We start from the raw sequence: 18,037 nt of genomic DNA, 5'->3' as shown, positions 1-18,037 counted from the left end.
TCTGACCAACTTGGTGACCTTTTATGATCAGGTCACCAAATCCTTAGATGCAGGTGTCGCAGTAGATATAGTCTTTCTGGACTTTAGGAAGGCCTTTGACATGGTCTCTCACCCCATTCTCATAAAAAAACTAGGAGATTATGGTGTTGACGCCTACAGTCAGATGGGTCACTAACTGGCTGGTGGGCTGCACCCAGAGAGTGGTGGCAGATGGGTCTTTTTCAACCTGGAGGGATGTGGGCAGTGGTGTTCCACAGGGCTTGGTCCTCGGGCCTGCACTGTTCAACATCTTCATCAGCAACTTGGACGAGGGGGTAAAAAGCATCTTGTTCAGATTCACAGATGACACCAAGATGTGGGGAGAAGTGGGCACGCTAGAAGGAAGGAATAGGCTGCAATCGGATCTAGACAGGTTACAGGGGTGGGCCGATGGGAACAGGATGGGTTTCAACACTGATGCACCTGGGGAGGAAAAACCAGCAGCATACCTACAGGCTGGGAAACTCCCTTCTCATCAGTGCTGAGGCAGAAAAGGATCTTGGAGTCATCACTGATGCCACAATGAACATGGACCAACAATGTGGGGATGTGGTCAGGAAGGCCAACCATACCTTGTCGTGCATCCACAGATGCATCTCAAGCAGGCCCAACGAGGTGATCCTCGCCCTCTACGCGACACTGGTCAGGCCTTAGCTGGAGTACTGCATCCAGTTCTAGGCGCCACACTTCAGGAAGAATGTGGACAGCATGGAGGAGGTCCAAAGGAGGGCCACCTGCAAGATCAGGGGGCAGCAGGGCAGGCCCTTCGAGGACCAGAACCTGTTCAGCCTCCACAAGAGAAGGCTGAAGGGGAATCTAGTGGCAGTTTCCAAACTAGTCAGGGGGAACCAGCCAAGAATGGAGAGTCCCCCAAGTGCTCCCAGGAGTGACTAGAAACAATGGACACAAGCTAGCGGAGGGTAGATTCAGGCTAGATATCAGGAGGTGCTACTTCACTGTCAGGGTGGCTAGGTTTGGGAACCAACTTCCAAGAGAAGTGGTGATGGCTCCTACCAGGGGGTCTTTAAAAGGCTAGATGAACACCTTGCCAGGGTCATTTGACCCAGTACCCTTTCCTGCCACAGCAGGGAATCAGATTTGATGACCTGCTCAGGTCCCTTCTGACCCTACCTACTATGAGACTATGAAACTGTGAACGGGAGCCTGAGTGGGGGGTTGACATGTTCCGAAGAGTCCTCAACATTGTTCCCTTACAAAATAATTGAGTGTTTAGGCATTGGGTGGAGGGTGCAAAATGAGGTTGCATCATGCCTTCATTCTTGGCTGTAAATATGCTAGGTCATATGCCACACAGGTCCTGTGACCTGGAATGGGCCTTTCTGAAGCACTTCATAAATGGTGTATGTCTGTACCCTCATTTTCTAAAGCATTTAAAATCATGTGAATGGCTTTAATTATTACATTTGTCTTTACCCATTGTGTGAGCAGGGGCAATAGTGCATTTGTGGAACTGGACTGCATTCTGCTACCAACTGGGCACATTTTTCCAAGTATTACATTCACTTTACATTTTTAAAAAAGGCCTTTTAAAAATGAAACTTTTGTCTAAATGCAGCAAATGTGGTGAAACGCAAAGTATACTCATGTGGTTGGAAATAAGTTATTTCATGCCAGGCTGTGATTAGTCCTCATGGGGATACAGCAAAGCAAAGTCACAGTGTTAGACTGCTGAGGATCCCAAGGGCACAAATCATATTAAAGTGGTGATGTATATGGGCCATTTCACTTCCCTGCTCCTCCTTCTTAGCTAATGATGCTGATGATTACCAAAAAGAAATGTGTTAGCATTCATTCAGTGTGCTTCTCAGTCTCAGCTCTGTGTTTCCATTTTGTGTCACTGCATTTCTGGCTGACACTGAATCATGGATGCCACTGTGAAGTGGCAGAAGGAAAAAAACCACCTGCATTACTGTTCATGGGTTTGGGGGTGGGAAATTGAAGAAAGGATTGTGTCTCTATCCTCTGGAAAGAGTAAGGAAGGATTGCATGTCCCTGAGGCACAAACTCCTTTAGCAGTTTTATCCTGTCTGAAGCAGCTGGTAAGAAAACTGGAAAACTTTGAAATCCATGCTAGCAACTATCTCCTGAAAAGACTTCCTAACTCCACTCTGCCTGAGGATGGCCTGCCTGCAACTTTTGATCAGCCTTTTCTATAGATTGTTTTTCAGGTTTTCTTATGGTCAGAAATACCATAAGACAAGCCATTAGCTTTGAAATTCACACTCCCCACTACCACCGATCCAATGGCTTTTTCATAGTCTTTTAGAAAAATCAGTTTATTGTACTTTGAATTGTCCCATTCCTGAGGCAGCCACATTGCAGATGGAACTGAACAAAAAGGAAACTGGCTAGAAGTATATCCAAGACCCTGTATCCTTCAACACACTGATGAACTGTGTGGCCTGTGGTATCCTCTATAGGTCTTCATCTTTGAGTTAGTCTTCAGAATTTGCTACTCTTCCATCCATCTCCAGTCATGTCACTCCAGTAACAGAGTCTTTTTCACTTGATATTTTAGGGGTCAAGTTCTTTTATTGCCAGACTGATGCAGACTGTACCGCCTACGATTATGACTGATACTAGGGTAGTGTACAGAGACCCAACCAAAGATTGGCTCACCATTGTGCTAGGCTCACATGGTAGAAGTTGATGGGAATAAACCATTGCCTGCTGAAAGGTCAGAATTTCACCCACACTGGGAAACAGATCTTGCCTGGAACAGTTTGCACCCTGAAATAGAGAAAGTGATTTGTCCACGGTCACCTAGAATATGAACTATATACCCTAGGTCTTCTGACTCCAAATGTAATGTCCTAGATCAAATTGTATTCTCTAGAGATTCACTTTCCCTTTTCTCTGATTCTTACTGTTTTCATCATGAATCATGTGCTCAGTCTTAGACAGGCTAAAACTATGCAGGCTTTGATGTTTCATTCAACAAGTTTCTAATTACAGAGGCAAAATTAAAGAATGAAGCCTCTACATTTTAAATGGGAGATATTTTATCACCACTTAATCCACACAATATAAAGACTGAAGAATTCCCATGTGGAGAAATAAAATATAGAACCCATAGATTTTCTTGATGATCCATTTGCTTTCTTGTTGCCAATTGTCACAGGAATCAAGACCAATGTTCCTATATTCCTAGATATGAGTCCATCCATCCTCTCCCTCCTGAAATGACCAATGCATGACCACAATCTGATAACAAAATAGATCTCTTCCAGTATGGCCAAAAAGGCCACCTGGAGCCTTCAGCATAATTGTTATTGTATCTACCTTCAATGTAATCGTTATCTACATGCTTCAGGTGTGTTAAATAATATTCATTCATTTATGAAGAATCTGACATGAGACAAAATGAGACACTGAAATGTATAAAGGCAGTTCGAAAAATCAGCTATAAGAAGAAACAAATTACAATACATGAGAAGGTTGCATATGTAATTATCAGCCCTCTAGTCTAGACCATTAAGCATGAGAGGAAAGGCCATTAAAGGAGACAGAAAAGTATTGGAGAAGTCAAATAAAATGTTTGCATCAGTTTCTTTGTAGAGGACCAGGGGGTAATCCATAGTATAAAAAGACTTCACGGGAACTCAGAGTATAGCTTTAACAGAAATTGAAATCTCTATGGAGGAAATTTTACAAACCAAATTGAAAAGCTCAAATACGTTTAATTATCAGTACCATATGGTATCCATCTGAGTATTATAAAATAAATAAAGTGTGAAATAACAGACGTACCAAGGAACTCTTGAATGTATTTCTCTAAACTCCCCTATTTGCTAATCCTGGAAAATTGTTAGTGTTTTTTTTTTGTTTTTTTTTATCGTGTCAATTGCCCTGTCAGATGGTTTGAAACCATGTTGAGCTTCTAACAGGCATTCCTTAGCAAGAGGTAGAAGATCAGGGATGGGCAAAGTCCGGCCCATGGGCCAGATCTGGTCAGCAGTGGACTGCATTTCCCAGCCACCCCCGCACATGGCTGGGGCTGGTCTCCATGGAGACCCCAGCCACAAGAGGAAGCTCAAGGCTTGGGTTGCCATCCAGACCAGAGCACAGATGCACATGGCAGAGCAGAGCAGGGGGCTGCTTCAGAGCCACTGGGAACCTGCAATGGGGCAGCTTGCTCTGGAGTCAGGAAAGAGCCGTGACCTGTAGCCTGCACACTCCAGGCAGCGGTGCTCAGGCAATAGATCGTGGCTCTGCCCCTGCTCCAGACCAGGCTGTCACAAGGAGCCAGGGCAGAACCACAATCCCCAAATCTTCATTTTTCAAGGCAGTATTGTATCATTAATTGTTACAGTTTTCTTCTATGAAAATGTTTAAATATACAGGGAGTTTTTGCAGAACAAGTTTTTAATTTTAATAGTTGTTAATGGAATTAGACCATCAATAAGATGCAAGGGACAGGTTTTTTCTGCATGCATCAACAAAGAGTTGTATAAATAGCCATACAGATTGTATTCTAAAATGGTAGTTTCTTAGACTTCATTGCCATGAATAATTAATTTCCCAGCTGGCATGAACATCAGTCACGTTTTGCCATCTGAGTATTTTTTACAACATCAAAGGCAACAAAAGTGAACTTATCAAATCCCTTATCATGAATGTCTTGGGCTGCTGTCTAAAATAATATAAAATATCAATGCTTAATAACAGTAACAAACTTTTTAAAATCTACTTTCCATTCCTAATACTTTCTGTGAATTGTAGATTGCCTCAGGAAGTATATTCTACAGAGGAGGGTGATAGGATATAAAACCCCAAACTTCCACTGTCTCAAGATATTTCTCAGAGTAAAGTAAATACCTAAACCTCTTGGGATGCAACATTTGTATTGTGATAGTTCCAAAAGATCCAAGTCAGAACCGGGGCTCACTATGCTAGACATTACACAAATGAGCAGCATGAAAAGAGTCCTGGCCTCAGACAGTTCACATTGTAAGACCATGATAAGGTGCACAACAGATGTAGGCTAGGGATAGACAGTACACATAAACCAGTTTAAATGATCAGAAACTGGTTTAAACCTGTAACAGAACAGACATTTAGTGGCCATAAACCATTTCAAAATGGTCAAAACCAGTTTGGGATCAACGTAGTTGAATGTAGTATCAGACCTAATTGATTTGGGTTAAACTGGTTTATGCAATGTCTGTCCTAGACCCCTTGCTGGTTTAAGAGAAACCAGACTTCCCTAGCATACTGGCATGCTGTCTGGGCTGGGCAGAGCTCTCTGCTTCAGCTGCAGGGCTAAATGGGCAAAATGTCAGGGGGTTAATTCTTCCCCTCTTCCCCCACTGCAGCTGATGTCAGCCTGTCTGTCGGGGAGCAGAGGGGAGGGGGCTGCAGCAGTGGCCCCTGGAGCTGGCAGACCCCAGCTGCAGGGAAGGGACAAGAGGGAGGAATGAACTCTTCTCCCTGCCCCCTTTACCTTAACAGGGCCATGCTGGGTTGGCTGTCTCACAGGGTGGGGAAGGGGACTCTGTTCTGTGCTGGGGGAGACTTCCCCCTCCTGCTCCTGCCAGGGTGGGGAGGGGGACTCTGAGGTGCTGGATGGGGATTCTTCCTCCTCCTCCTCTTCCCCCCTGCTGATGCAGACCTGGGAGGGGGTGGGGCTCCATGCTCCTGCTTCCCTGGGGGAAGAGTGGGGGGAAGAGTCCCTGTCTGGGGCTGGGCAACATCCCATAGAGCCCCCCCCCGCCACAGTGATGGGGGAGAAGCAAGGGGAAGAGTCCCTCTCTGGGGGGGCTGGGCAGTCTCACAGATCCCCCCTCCCTACCCTACCGCATGGGTGGAAGAGGAGGGAGGAGAGCCCCCCTCAGCACTGGGAGTGTGCCGGGAATCCCAACTGTCAGGGAGCCACTGGGGTGGACCTGCAAGGGGCTCGCCATGCCCCCCTTCTCAGCTCAGCTTCCCTGTGGAAGGGAGGGCTGCTCTAGTGCCCCAGGGCTTCTGGCTTGAGCCACTGCAGGCATGTGCTGAACGTCTATTCACTTGCAAACCAGTTCACTCTCTGCAGGTTGGGCTAACCTGAAAAGACTGAACAATTCAGGCTCAGGTTTTCTGAATAATCTGTCCCTAGTCATACAGAACAATAGTGGATAGGCAGGTAGAAGGTAACAGCTAAGAGGGATGGTGGCATATATAGCTGTTTCTGTGATCTTGGCAGTCACGGTAATGAATGTTTGTGTATACAGGTCAAAAGAAGGTTGGCTGGCATGCTACATCTTCTACCAAAGGGGCCTTAAAGATCACAACTAATTTTAAAATTTTCGTGAAACTTAACACAAAACCAGAATAAGAAATATATGTTAATTTCATCTACATATGCTCCTGGTGATACGTGCTCTTGTATTCTAGATAGAATTTAGTTTTGAATTCCATGGAATTTCAAATAATGCGGAGAAAATATCTTCTCCAGAAATCTTGGAAAAAACCTTGATAGACATCCTGCTACATTGTGGAGAATGTACTCTGTAGGCTGAATTGACAAAATGGTCCTCCATGTAAAGTCGATACAGAAATCGTTTAGGTGATGTATCAACTGCACACTTTTACAGACAGGGAAGTGATATATCTGGATTTAGCCATTTTTACTACTAGTTTTGATCTGTAAAAAACAAATCATACTTACTGCCTGCGTTGTTTCCTTACTCTGTGTAAAGATGGTTCCAAACTAAAGCTTGTCAGAAAAAAATTCCAGGGCTATTTTCATCCTTCTGAATATGCCAATTCACCAAAAATGGAGACTTTGATTTTTTGAAGTCCCAGGAGAACCTTGGTGCCAGATAATATGCTATTAGAGACCTGCCAGGTTTCCTATCAATCAAACTATCCAGCTACCAGCCCCGCTAACAGACAGACTTCTCCACAGTTGGGGATCCCGGGGGTCCTGGGCCTCTGGATTCAGAACATCCAGACAGGTTACGGTCTCAGAGGTGGAACACTATTCCTTTAGAGTAAAGCTTCAAGCTGCATGGTTTTTATTTTGAATTGAATTAAATCAGATTTCAATATGTCAAAATGAAAACAAAATCTTCTCTCTTAGCAACAGCTTCTGGAAGGATATTTAGTGGGAGGGAGAGTTGTCTTTGGGGGTTTTTTTGGGGGGGGGGCTATTCATTTGGGGGGATTGCTTGTTTCTATTAGCAATTCACTTTCTCTGTAGTCTAGGGTTGCCTGTAGACATCTGGGGATGCTGCTCCAATGCACTATAATAACAATGTGTCGGATCAGACTCAATTAATCAAGTCTGCCGGAGTGTGTTACTTACCACACTCTAGCCACCTCTGCGTCTCATGTATTCGGCATCCCTGCTGGTTTTTCAACCATTTTGGGTCAGTGTACCCCCAGTGGGCAGACAGGGATCAGTGTATCTCTGGCAGCTGGATGCCAAGCGGAGGGTTGGTGGGTGGGTGAAGAGGGGTGGCATGCAAAACCAAACGCGGAGCCATGTGCAACCTTCCCCCGCCCCCTACGTCTGGGTGGGCAGGTGGTACCTACGCAGGATTGTGCATGGTGGCGCTCCATCCTCACCTGCCCATGCATACCCCCTAGGGCCTTCTCAGGTACCCCTGGGAGTATATATATCCCCAGCTGACAACCCCTGAGCTGTACATTTGACCAGAAAAACAGGTCCTTGTAAGAAGGTGCTCAGCTCCTCAAAGGCTTGAACCCTAGCCGCAGACAGACAGCAGATGGTCATGTGCCTGACTGGGTGGCTGGGAGCCAGCTGGAAGTGATGAGGGCAAAGCCACCAGGAGGTTTAAGAACTCCAGGAGGGAATGTGGAAGGACAGGAGGGCAGGTTGCTGTGCTGAGGAGGGGACCAGAGCTATTACTGCCTCTCCTGAAATATGAATCAAGATGGAAGGCTTTTGGTTTGGTTGATTCTTTTATTGTGGACTCAAAGCTGTTTCTGGAAGGAATAAAACTAGCTGGACCTGAAACCAGAGCTGACTTGCCTATACCAGGAAACAGGGTAAGTGACCCGTTTACAGTCCAGCTAGGTCTAAACTGAAAATTTGAAACATTATATACAAGAAAACTTGTACCTACCACAAGCACATTGCTACCTTGTCTAAGGAAGGGGCTGCAGTATAATTCACATTCACTTTAATGTCTGGCCTCCAGTTTGTAGTCACAACAACATTATTGCTGAATTATTGCTTTTATCATTCATTCCTATTTTATCTCTACATTTCCAGAGAAGAAATGAACAAGCATTTGGGAATTTTGATTGCTTCTTCTTTGGGTGGCTTTTCCAAGTTGATGCACACTTCAGGCCGTGTCATCTTAAGCAGTCCATATGAAGAGGAAATGACTAGGATGAGCTATACTTCACATCTGCCCACATTTGCATTCTTAGGTCTACTATGTGCAGTAAGGGCGTTTATACACACACTCTGGGAGTGGCAGGGTGTGTGTGTGTGTGTGGGTGGGGGGGGGGGCATATTTTAATTAGAGCGGCTCTGAGAGCTTTAGTTAAAGCACCCCTGCCACTGTTTTTCAGTGCAGGGACACACACGTGACTCTAGAGTCTGCTGGAGCGCAGTGATTACTGCACTGCAGCGAACTCCATTAATTGAATCTGGTCCAACATGCTGTAATTACAGCATGTTGGAGCAGCCTCACTGCATGTGTATAGGTGCCCTAAGTGATGCATTTGAGTTTTACCGTAACACCACCTCTGGTTTAGTTGTAGTAAACCCATAAATGGCATCTTTTATGTATAGTAGCTAATGAGTTCTGGAGCATCACTTCTCTAACTTCGTGCTTCTTCCTTCCCTCAGGGCCCTAACTATCAACTGTTTATATTTACAGACTCTCTCTCTCTGTACTCCTTGCTATATGTGGTGTGTGTGTGTGTAAGCATAATTAATGTCAGGTAAAAAAAGCAACCCCAGAAAATAAAATATAATGCAGATGAAATATGCCACATCTCAAGCAATATCCCTTCACTGAAAAATCTTTTATAATTAGCTCACCTGTATGTGCTGAGGATGTTCAAGTCTTAGATATTTTAAAGCAAAGGGTAACATATTCCAGGTCAAAGGGGCCTTCGCAAATCATACACCCTTCCAGAAGCCTTCCCCTCTTTTTTTATGTCAGCAGGCCGTCAGCCCAAGAGACATTGTTGGCTTATACTACGTGGTTAGCTGCCATAATATAGCATGGGAATGAGAGACTGTATATTGAGCAAAGAAGTGTGCTCTCATTTCAAACTTTACAGTTCAATGCCAACATATTAAAATCCACCTGGAAGCCTACTTAAAGTTAGTGGAGATTACAAGCACTAGTATAACATTCTGTCAGTGGGATACACATAAAAGGTAGGATGTCACAGTCTATAAAAGTTAAAGTTTCCAGGTAGACTTATGCTATTGCTTCAGTTATAGTGCACTACAAGAGGATAGTTTTGAGGTGAGAAAACAATGAGTAATGAGCAATGAGCAGTGTCTGCCTTGGACATTAAATAACTTACTGGATGTCCTAAGTTACTAGCCAAATATACATTAAATAGCCTTTCCTAAGCTATGAATGCAGTGTCACGAAACGGAGCAAAAGTAATAATAATAGAGAGAGGGTTTTTTGTTACATCTTTTGATTGTTTTTCTTAGCTATCCTGGGTCAGAACAAGGAGCCATCCCTAACCACTAAGTTGTTGGATGAAAAGATGGAAGAGTTCTCATCCCTCCTTCCCTCTGTCTGCACCTGTGCAGCCTACTAAGCATGCAAGAGGACTTTGGCACTGAATCCCAAATTGTGCACAAGTGGCAAAAATTACACAGTTTTTCCGTAGGCACATAAAAGTAAAATGGGATTGAGCTCTAAATGTCTAGGTGGTGAACTATAATAGATATCCTGCACAGCATGTTATAAAGACTTTCCTGGGGTCCCTGATGTGCACTTAATTTTCCTTCTTTCATGCAACTGCAATAAGAAAGCAGACTTCAAGATTTTTGATGATGTTTAAAACACTAGAATTTTTATCTAGCTGATTAAAACAAAACCAATCAGGACAGCAGATGCACAGTTGGAAAGCAACTGAATGTAAACTTTCAGTTCAGCTGAACAGCCGTCAAAGTCAAGAGACTGAATGAGCAGCATGCTTCAGTCTGGAGGATAAATCCCTTAATACAGTTGCTCCACAATAGTGTGAATTTAGCAACGTTTAGTATTGCTGAAATTACTGCATTGGGGAAATCTAAAGGGTCTAAAACATGGGCTTTAAGGATGGTTGATATATTAAGAATTCCAGAATACTTCTGAAAGCTCTCAGGTATGTTTTTCTGTAATCTGCCCCTTCATCAAAATGCCATTCCATTTTTATATTAAATAATCACTTCATTTCTCTGATTTTCCACAGAGGTTTGTATTCATAGTTTTCAGCTGGTAATATCACCACCTCCTGGATACAAAGTTTTTCATAAATATTAGTGAAATCCCCTGAGTCTGGTGCAATTAAACCATTAAGCTTTATCAAAATTGCTAATAGTCAACTTCATATTTCTTTATTATAGTGCATTGGTATGCCTTCTATAGCACTTGCAGGATTTTAAATGCCTTTCTAGTCATAGAGTTTTCAAACTTCTTATAAAGATACCAACAAAATGACAAAGGACTATAAAAAAGAAAGAAAAAGGCAGTAACTGCCACCTTGAAAACATACTTGTACACATCCCTACTGACACTTCTTTGAGCCGTAGTCTGTTGTATATGTGGGAAATTAACTGACAACAAAATCACAGACAAATGAATAGTTTTTTTAGTATTAATTCTGTCTACTAGGTGTTCTGAGAAACCAGCTAACAATTTCTGTCCACTTATCTTAAATCATCAGACATTCAGGAAGCAGAGTAGAAAAATCTATGTCCTAATGCATGCCCACACAGGGGACCCTTAATGTTTGAAAATTGTAGTTGTTTTCTAGTGAGGAAATAATTTAACAAGAAAAATATGCTAAGAATGAGCATTAGAATTTTGTCTTTTAACACAAAGTTGCTCCTGCTGAAGTAAGATTGGGGCCTTTATTTAAATACCTTGAACCAACCTCATAATTCTGCCATATAGGGGGTGGACATGCTTTCAAAAACTTCTTTCAAAGGTATGTATGGGCTTATCACGGTGATTCACAATAGAAGAGACTTCAGCTTGGTTTACATTATATGGGCACCTGGAACAAAACCGGTGTTCCAGAGGCAGCTGTGATGCCTGTTGGTGGCCACATGGATCTTTCCCTGGTCCAGCTCTAACGTACCCTCCCTTTTCTCTCACCTGCCATGCCTGGATGTTCTTAGTAGGGAGGTTACTCAAGGGTCCTAGAGTAAACCTTAGTCCAAGCAGATCCCTCTCAGACCCCGCTCACCACAACCTAGCCCTCGCACCCTCTGAGTGCACCCCATAAGCCAATTCTCCACCCACCTGACCGTGTAATAATCTACGTCACAGCTGCTTAATTTATTTGTAAGAATGGGATGCAACACTGTATCAAAGTCTGAAATGGTTATAATGTAGAGCTTGACTACAGGTTATGGATCTGGTAGTGTTTTTAGGGCAATGGTGGTTTAGTTCTCCCTGAATTGAAAAGGTGGGTATTTACTTGGTGGGTTTTTAATTGTGTTGTTTAAAAACGCACCATTTTAATTTAGAGACTTCCGGCATGTCACGTCATATCACAGTAGGTCACGGCCCCCTATCAGCTCACCAGCCTCTCCACTCCAGCCCCGCTGCCATGGGTAAGTTCCACCAGAAAAAAAAAAAAAGCAGTGAGGGGCCCGATCCTCTCCGCTGAGCCTACCTCCCCTTGGTACAGTGGGGCCGGGGGGTGAGCTGCTGGTGGGCCCAGTGGTCGCTGAGCTACGGGGGCCCCTCCTCTCTGTGGTGGTGGCACTTCCTGGGCAGCACCCGCTTGCTAGCAGCCCACCCGGGTGGTCCCTGGGGGCACTGTCACCATGGAGGAAAGCCCATGCAGCTCAGGAACCGCTCGGCTGACCAGCAGTTCACCGCCCCTTTGTCCCTGCCACAGCAGAGGCAGGCAGGCTCTGGGAGAAAAAATATATATATTAGGCTCTTTGCCACTTTTTCTTTCTTTTTTTTTCCATCAGTGGAGCCTGCCTGCATGAGCTGCCACTGGGCCTCACAACCCGTGAGCTGTCCAGGACCCGGTGCTTCCCTCCAGAGTGGCAGCACCTCCCAGGACCGCCTGGGTACGGTGCTAGTGGGTCACTGCTGCCTAGGAGATTATGCCCCCATGAAGGGAAGGTCCGGGGTCCCCCACAGCTCAGGGGCTGCTTGGCCCACCCCCTGGCTGCAGGAGAGGCAGGTAGGCTCTAGCACCCCATGCACCACCCGGGAACAGGCTGACTTTCCCCTAGAGCAGTGTGGCAAAGTGACAGGAGGGTGGCTGGGTGTGCTGGTGGCAGGAGAAGGTGGCAGGGACAGTGCACGGGGTGCTGGAAAACCCCCTGAGCCCAAGCTTCCCCGAACACATCTGGGCTTCCAGCACCCTGTGCATCATTGCACTTTGTTACATAACAAACTAAAGTACCTCAGATGGGTTTTACCTTGCTACATAAAGAGGTCATTTAAAGCAGAATACACTGCCAAACATGTATATCATTATGAAGCTGAAGTGAAATACATTATCAAAGGTGTAAATAGCTACGCCATTAAAGCAGTGCAACAGGGCAGTTAAGCCGCTTTATAAGCCAATTTTGTCATTTGTACAAGCACCCGAAGAAATTAATCTGCCAGGTGGTATATTCCAGAGTTAGTTTGATGGCAGACTGGAAGTTGCTAAAGTCTGAGTGAAATTTCTCTAGAGGTTCCTTCCATTTTATAAAGATGTCATTGATGTACCTGGGGTATACCAGGGGGTGACAGGGCAGTTGTTGAGGAAATGAACTTCAAAGTCTGTCATAAATACATTGACAGGTTGAGGAGCGATAGGTATGCCCATGTGTAGCAGGGCACTAGGGTGCCTGCTACTGAATAGTAGTAAATGGGCTCAGCTGCCACTCACCAGGGCAGCAGGTGGGAGTTGCTATGGCAACAGAGCTGACCGCCAGGGGGCAGGGCCTGGCCTTTATAAACAGAGAAGGCTAAGGCTAGAGTCAGTTCCCCTGCTGGCAGCCTAAGAGGAAGAGGGAGCTCTGTTAGAGCAGAATATAGAAGCCTGATGGCTGGAGAGCACTGGCTTGACAGTACTGGGTGGAGGAAACCCTGATGAGGAGATGTGAGAGGGAGCCAGGTTTGCTTGGAGTTTATGTTGGAATCCCGGAGGGGGAGATTTCGGCTGTGCTTGGGAGTTATGTTGTACACCCAGGAAAGGGAGATTTTGGATTTGTGTTATTGCTACAACCAGAGGACCGGGCGAGGCTGTAGGGGTGGAGGAGGCCTCATTAGGAGCTCCCCAGTAAAGTGGGGGTGTTGCTGGCACCACAGGGGGTGCTGTGTTTTGGGGGTGTCCTGACCCTGGCCCAGTGCGGGCAGCTTTGGGAAGAGCTCAGTGTTGTGCATAGGCAGAAGCCCCAGTGGGGCATAGGCCTGGAGAGGTGGGTCTGGGGCCCAGGTGAGGCTAAGGCCGCCTGAGCCCCAACCCTGAGAAGCCTGAGTCGGGTGCAGGATCCGAAAAGGGATCCGGGGGCCAGGTAAGGCTGAGGCCGCCTGAGCCCCAATTCAGGGGAGCCCGAGTCGGGCATAGAGGGCCCCAGTGCGGGCGGGCGCGAGAGGCATGAGCAGGGCCCCGGTGCGGGTGGGGAGCACGAGAGGCACGAGCAAGGCCCTGGGAGGGGACGAGCCTAGTGAGAAGCCCAGTTGGGGGCGAGTGCGAGGCCCCAGTTGGGGGTGAGAGCGCAGGCCCCGGGAGAGGGCACGGATATTGGAGCAGGCCCCGGGAGAGGGCGCGGGTAGTAAGCAAGGCTCCAGGAGAGGGCGAGCATAGGAAGGAGGCCCCGGGAGGGGGCGCGCATATAGAGTAGCCCCGGGAGAGGGGGAGTATAGGGCATCAAGTAGAGTCCCGGCATCGTAAGGCGGGCACCGTGCCACAGTGAGCAAGAAGGCAGCCTCCCATTGATAATATAAGATCAAAGACGTGGCAGGCGAGATAGAGGGTGCATTCAAGACCCAATTTGGCACGGTAGTCAGGGGGCGCTAGGGGAGGTCATGGTGCCCCTAGAGAGCGTCCTGCCACACCATGGTAATGCCATTCATTTGTGTGTATAGGGAGGGCCCAAACCTGAAACACTTGTGTGTGAAGACAAAGAAAGAAAGTGTAATGGAAATAGAAGCCGTTTTCTCATTGGGGATAAGTTATTTATGGCTTGTAATCTGTCCCCATGGGGGTTGTTGGCGTACAGAGTTGTGATTTCCATGGTACTTAATAAGATGTTTGCTGAAAGCTTGTCAATGGAGTCCAGTTTCTTTAAGAAATCTGTGGTGTCTTTCAAAATGCTGGAGGCTCCAGTATCATATGCCTTCTGTCTCTGGCACTAGCACCATTAAATAGGGCATCCTGTGTACTAATAAGTAAGTTTCCTGGCCTCCATTCCTGGGAGGGGAATCAATAATCACCTCGTGTTTCCAGAGGTAGCTTCCTTAAGAATTTACTTAGTTCTTTCTGGTATTGTCCTGTGGGGCCCTCTGTCAGAAGTTTGTAAAACTCTATGTTGGAAAGTAGTCCCTTGGCTTCTTGCATGTACATTGTTTTTTATCTATGGCAACAGTGGGACTCTAGTTATCAGCCTGTTGTATGTTCTATGCAGCTGTACCTCTGGAAAAAAAAATTTCTTTCATTCCGCTTTTCAAAAATGCAGTGGGTACAGGGATGCATTCTTTGTGAGAAAACATAGTATTGTGTCAGCAGGTCAAATTAAATAATAAAAGTGTCAACATTGTTTAATCAGACCTATTTTAATAAAATGAACCTCACTCTTATTAATTATGTTAATATACTTTGAATTCATTACTCATGGCATCCTGCATTGGCCTTTCCATTTTAAACTTTTCCCAGTGCTCAGGAATTTCCCCAGTAATACAAGATTCATTAAATATCTGTCTCAGTAGCTTAGATGTTTCTTTACTGAATTCTTTTAAAACTCTGGGTTGCCAGTTATGTTGTTCTTCATATTCAAGATTGTTGAATGACACTGCTTGCTCTCTTACACCTCTCTATTTAGTATGGGAAAAGAAAGTGTTTATTTACCGTGATAAGCTCTGAACATATAAATGTTATTGCTGTTTTCATTTGCATTAATCAGACAGGTTTTAAATGAAAGAAGGCTCCCTTATAATTCTGAGTTGTGGCTCTTAAGTCATCTAATAAATTTTTCTTAAACAACTTCTAATTACCAAGCACAGTGTTTTAACTTAAACTTTTTCTCCAGTCTATTCTATTCAAAATGGGTTTTTCAATTTAAGTCAGTTATTGTAACTAACAAATAGTGTGTGTGTGTGTGTGTGTGTGTGTGTGTGTGTGTGTGTTGGGACTATATTATTTCTTAATATAACAGATATAACTAGGTGCCTAGGCAACCACTAACTTTCATTTCAGTGATCAATTAATTCATCTTGATCTGCCAAACTAAAGCCTAATATAGAATTACTCTGAGAAACAAGCAGTACTCTGTATTGGAAAAGTGACATTAACCATGTTAGGAAATCTGAAAGTTTTTAGTGACACCACAAGAACAGCTGCATATGTCCCCCAGACTGAATTTCCTATGATAAAGCAGGCTTTTTTTCTGTGTGTTAGGCTTGTTTAAAGAGTTGCTGACCTCTTCTCTAGACAAATTTCTCAGCTTGTGATTTGGAAATTAATTCATAAACATTTTAGGTTTTGCAATTTTAATGGTCAGTTGTTTCAAAGCAGGCAACAATATTTTTGATGTTGGGTAGAGAGGTAGTTAGCCATGGAGGCAGAGTAGATATGTACTTTCATAGACTTTATAAAGTTAGTCTATAAGTTATCTACCCTGTCTTTTGTTGTTGAATACTATCCCCTTCTCCTGTGCCCATTTTTATCTTGCAAAAAAGTATCAAGTGATTTTGATTATCCAAGCTGACTGTGATTCCTGCCGCTATATTTTAATACTGCTTTTATTTCAGATTGTTTTCATAAGTGAGCATTTCCCGGTTCTCTTTTTATTACCAAAGCTTCTGGTGCAAACAAAGCAGTGCAAACAATTAGAGAATATCTTCTCTATGTATCCCTTGACTCTTTCTATTCATGATGCCTCAAGTGTGAGCTGTGATCATTTATATTGTGTTTATACCTTTAAGACCCCTTTTTTGTCAGTGTGGCACCCTCCTAGCTATACCAGTCTGCCACCCAAAGTATTGGTTTTCTTGTGTGGAGACAGAAGTTGTACAGACCAACCCATATAGATTTTTCTCTCCTGAGAAGATACCTTTGTTCCACTGAACTTTAAACATCCAAAACCATGACAGTCATCTACCTTCTCTTACCTGTGAGGAAGGAAACTAGGTTTTTCCTCTTTGTCATCTCTCCTCCAGAGTTCCTGAAATCTTCAGTATTCTCTGAAGTATCAACCTGAAGCACAGTCATTGATGTCAATATACATCATAACCAGAAGGTCCTTGCCCCTTGTCTTTGAGATCCCATCTGGCCTGGCAGTGCAATGCCTTATCTTCCCACAATGGCTAGGGACAAAAAAATACATATAAACTGAGTATATATAAACTGCTTTCAAAATGCCCAAAACTGGTTTAAGATAAGCTAGGATGGATGCAATATCAGAATTAACTGATTTAGGTTAAATAGGTTTATTGAACTTCTGTCCCAGATCCCCTCCAGATTCAAGTTAACTCACAGTCCCCCAGCATCCCAGGGTACTTTGCAACTTCCCGGCAAAACCCCACTCACAGGGTGGGTTGGTTAGCCTTAGCTCAAGCTGTCTGCTCCAGCCGAGCAGGGAGGCATGTTCTAGTGCTCCGCTGGCTTCTGGCCTGGGCCACTGCAGGCATGTGGCTACATTTCCAAAATGAAAAGTGAATGTCTGTTCACTTGTTTATCAGTTCAATCTACACAGCTTCGACTAACCTGTGAAGATTGACTCAATTCAAACTTGGGGTATTTGACTGTTTGTACTAAGCCAAGAAATACAGCAGGACATCTTGCTGTTTTACTAACCCTCGCAGAATAGCCTTGCCAGTCTTTTTAACATACAGTTCCCATTGACAATAGTCTGCTATCTTTGGACAACTAGAGATCTTCTCTTAAGAGTGCCGGACATCCCTGTGGATTAAGCTGAACCTCCATGCTCGGCTGTGTTTTGTTCTGATCCTGTCGGTTTTCTGCAGTTGAATTTTCATTCCAGCCTGACATTCCTAGTAGCAGACATGCTATTCTCAAATAGGAAGTGGAGAACTGGTTTTGTATAAGAACATTTTTTTCTTGGATCACTTGAAAATACCTTGAATATGTCTTCTGCCTCTAACTGGTCTCATTTCTATTAACTACAAAAAATCAAATGCTGGACTTAATTCAACATCTGTTGGGGCTGACAACCATTGGGGTTGTTGGACCTATAGCCCACAGGCTGGATTGGACACATAAAGAGATTGAATCTGGCCCATCGCAGCTCAGGGAATGGGTAGCACACGGCAACCAGGGCAGTAGTGGAGGCATCCACGGGGTCATACTTTCTGCCTGGTTCCATTTATTCCTTCTCAAGCATCTGTCAATCAAAAATGGCTAGGTGCAGACACCAAGGAAGCCCAAGATAGAATTGGTCTAAAATACACATTCTTCTGTAAGCAGTGTAGTTTAGATGGATAGAAAACCAAACACACGTTTGTCTTCTGGTTTGAGGCAAATGTTAGACTGGGTTCTGCCATTTTTAAACTGGTCTATGTGTGCTGAACTTCTGTTCTATTAGGAGTATAGACTGGCTTCTGACCACTTACACAGGTAAAAGTGTAAAGTCTATACCTGGCCAGGGCAT

At 44.6% G+C, this 18,037-nt stretch overlaps 1 protein-coding gene and 1 long non-coding RNA gene across 4 annotated transcripts in view; one reads left to right on the top strand and one right to left on the bottom strand.

Annotated features, from left to right (window-relative positions):
- Nucleotides 1-18,037, top strand: part of GABBR2 (gamma-aminobutyric acid type B receptor subunit 2) — a 989,086-nt gene that overhangs the window by 413,019 nt on the left and 558,030 nt on the right. The window lies entirely within an intron of this gene.
- The window catches only part of LOC149868740 (uncharacterized), a 29,418-nt gene continuing 11,796 nt past the window's right edge, over nt 416-18,037 (bottom strand). For all 3 annotated transcript variants that reach the window (XR_016441020.1, XR_016441019.1, XR_016441021.1), the window contains 2 exons: nt 16,539-16,733; nt 416-2,790 (listed from right to left, as the gene is read on the bottom strand). This is a non-coding gene — a long non-coding RNA (uncharacterized LOC149868740). The remainder of the gene's footprint in view (nt 2,791-16,538; nt 16,734-18,037) is intronic.

Source organism: Crocodylus siamensis, chromosome 3 (assembly GCF_052110815.1).
Source record: "Crocodylus siamensis isolate JL-2025a chromosome 3, ASM5211081v1, whole genome shotgun sequence".
NCBI lineage: Eukaryota > Metazoa > Chordata > Crocodylia > Crocodylidae > Crocodylus > Crocodylus siamensis.
Note: the sequence above shows the minus strand (reverse complement) of the source record. Positions and strands in the feature narration are given on the sequence as shown.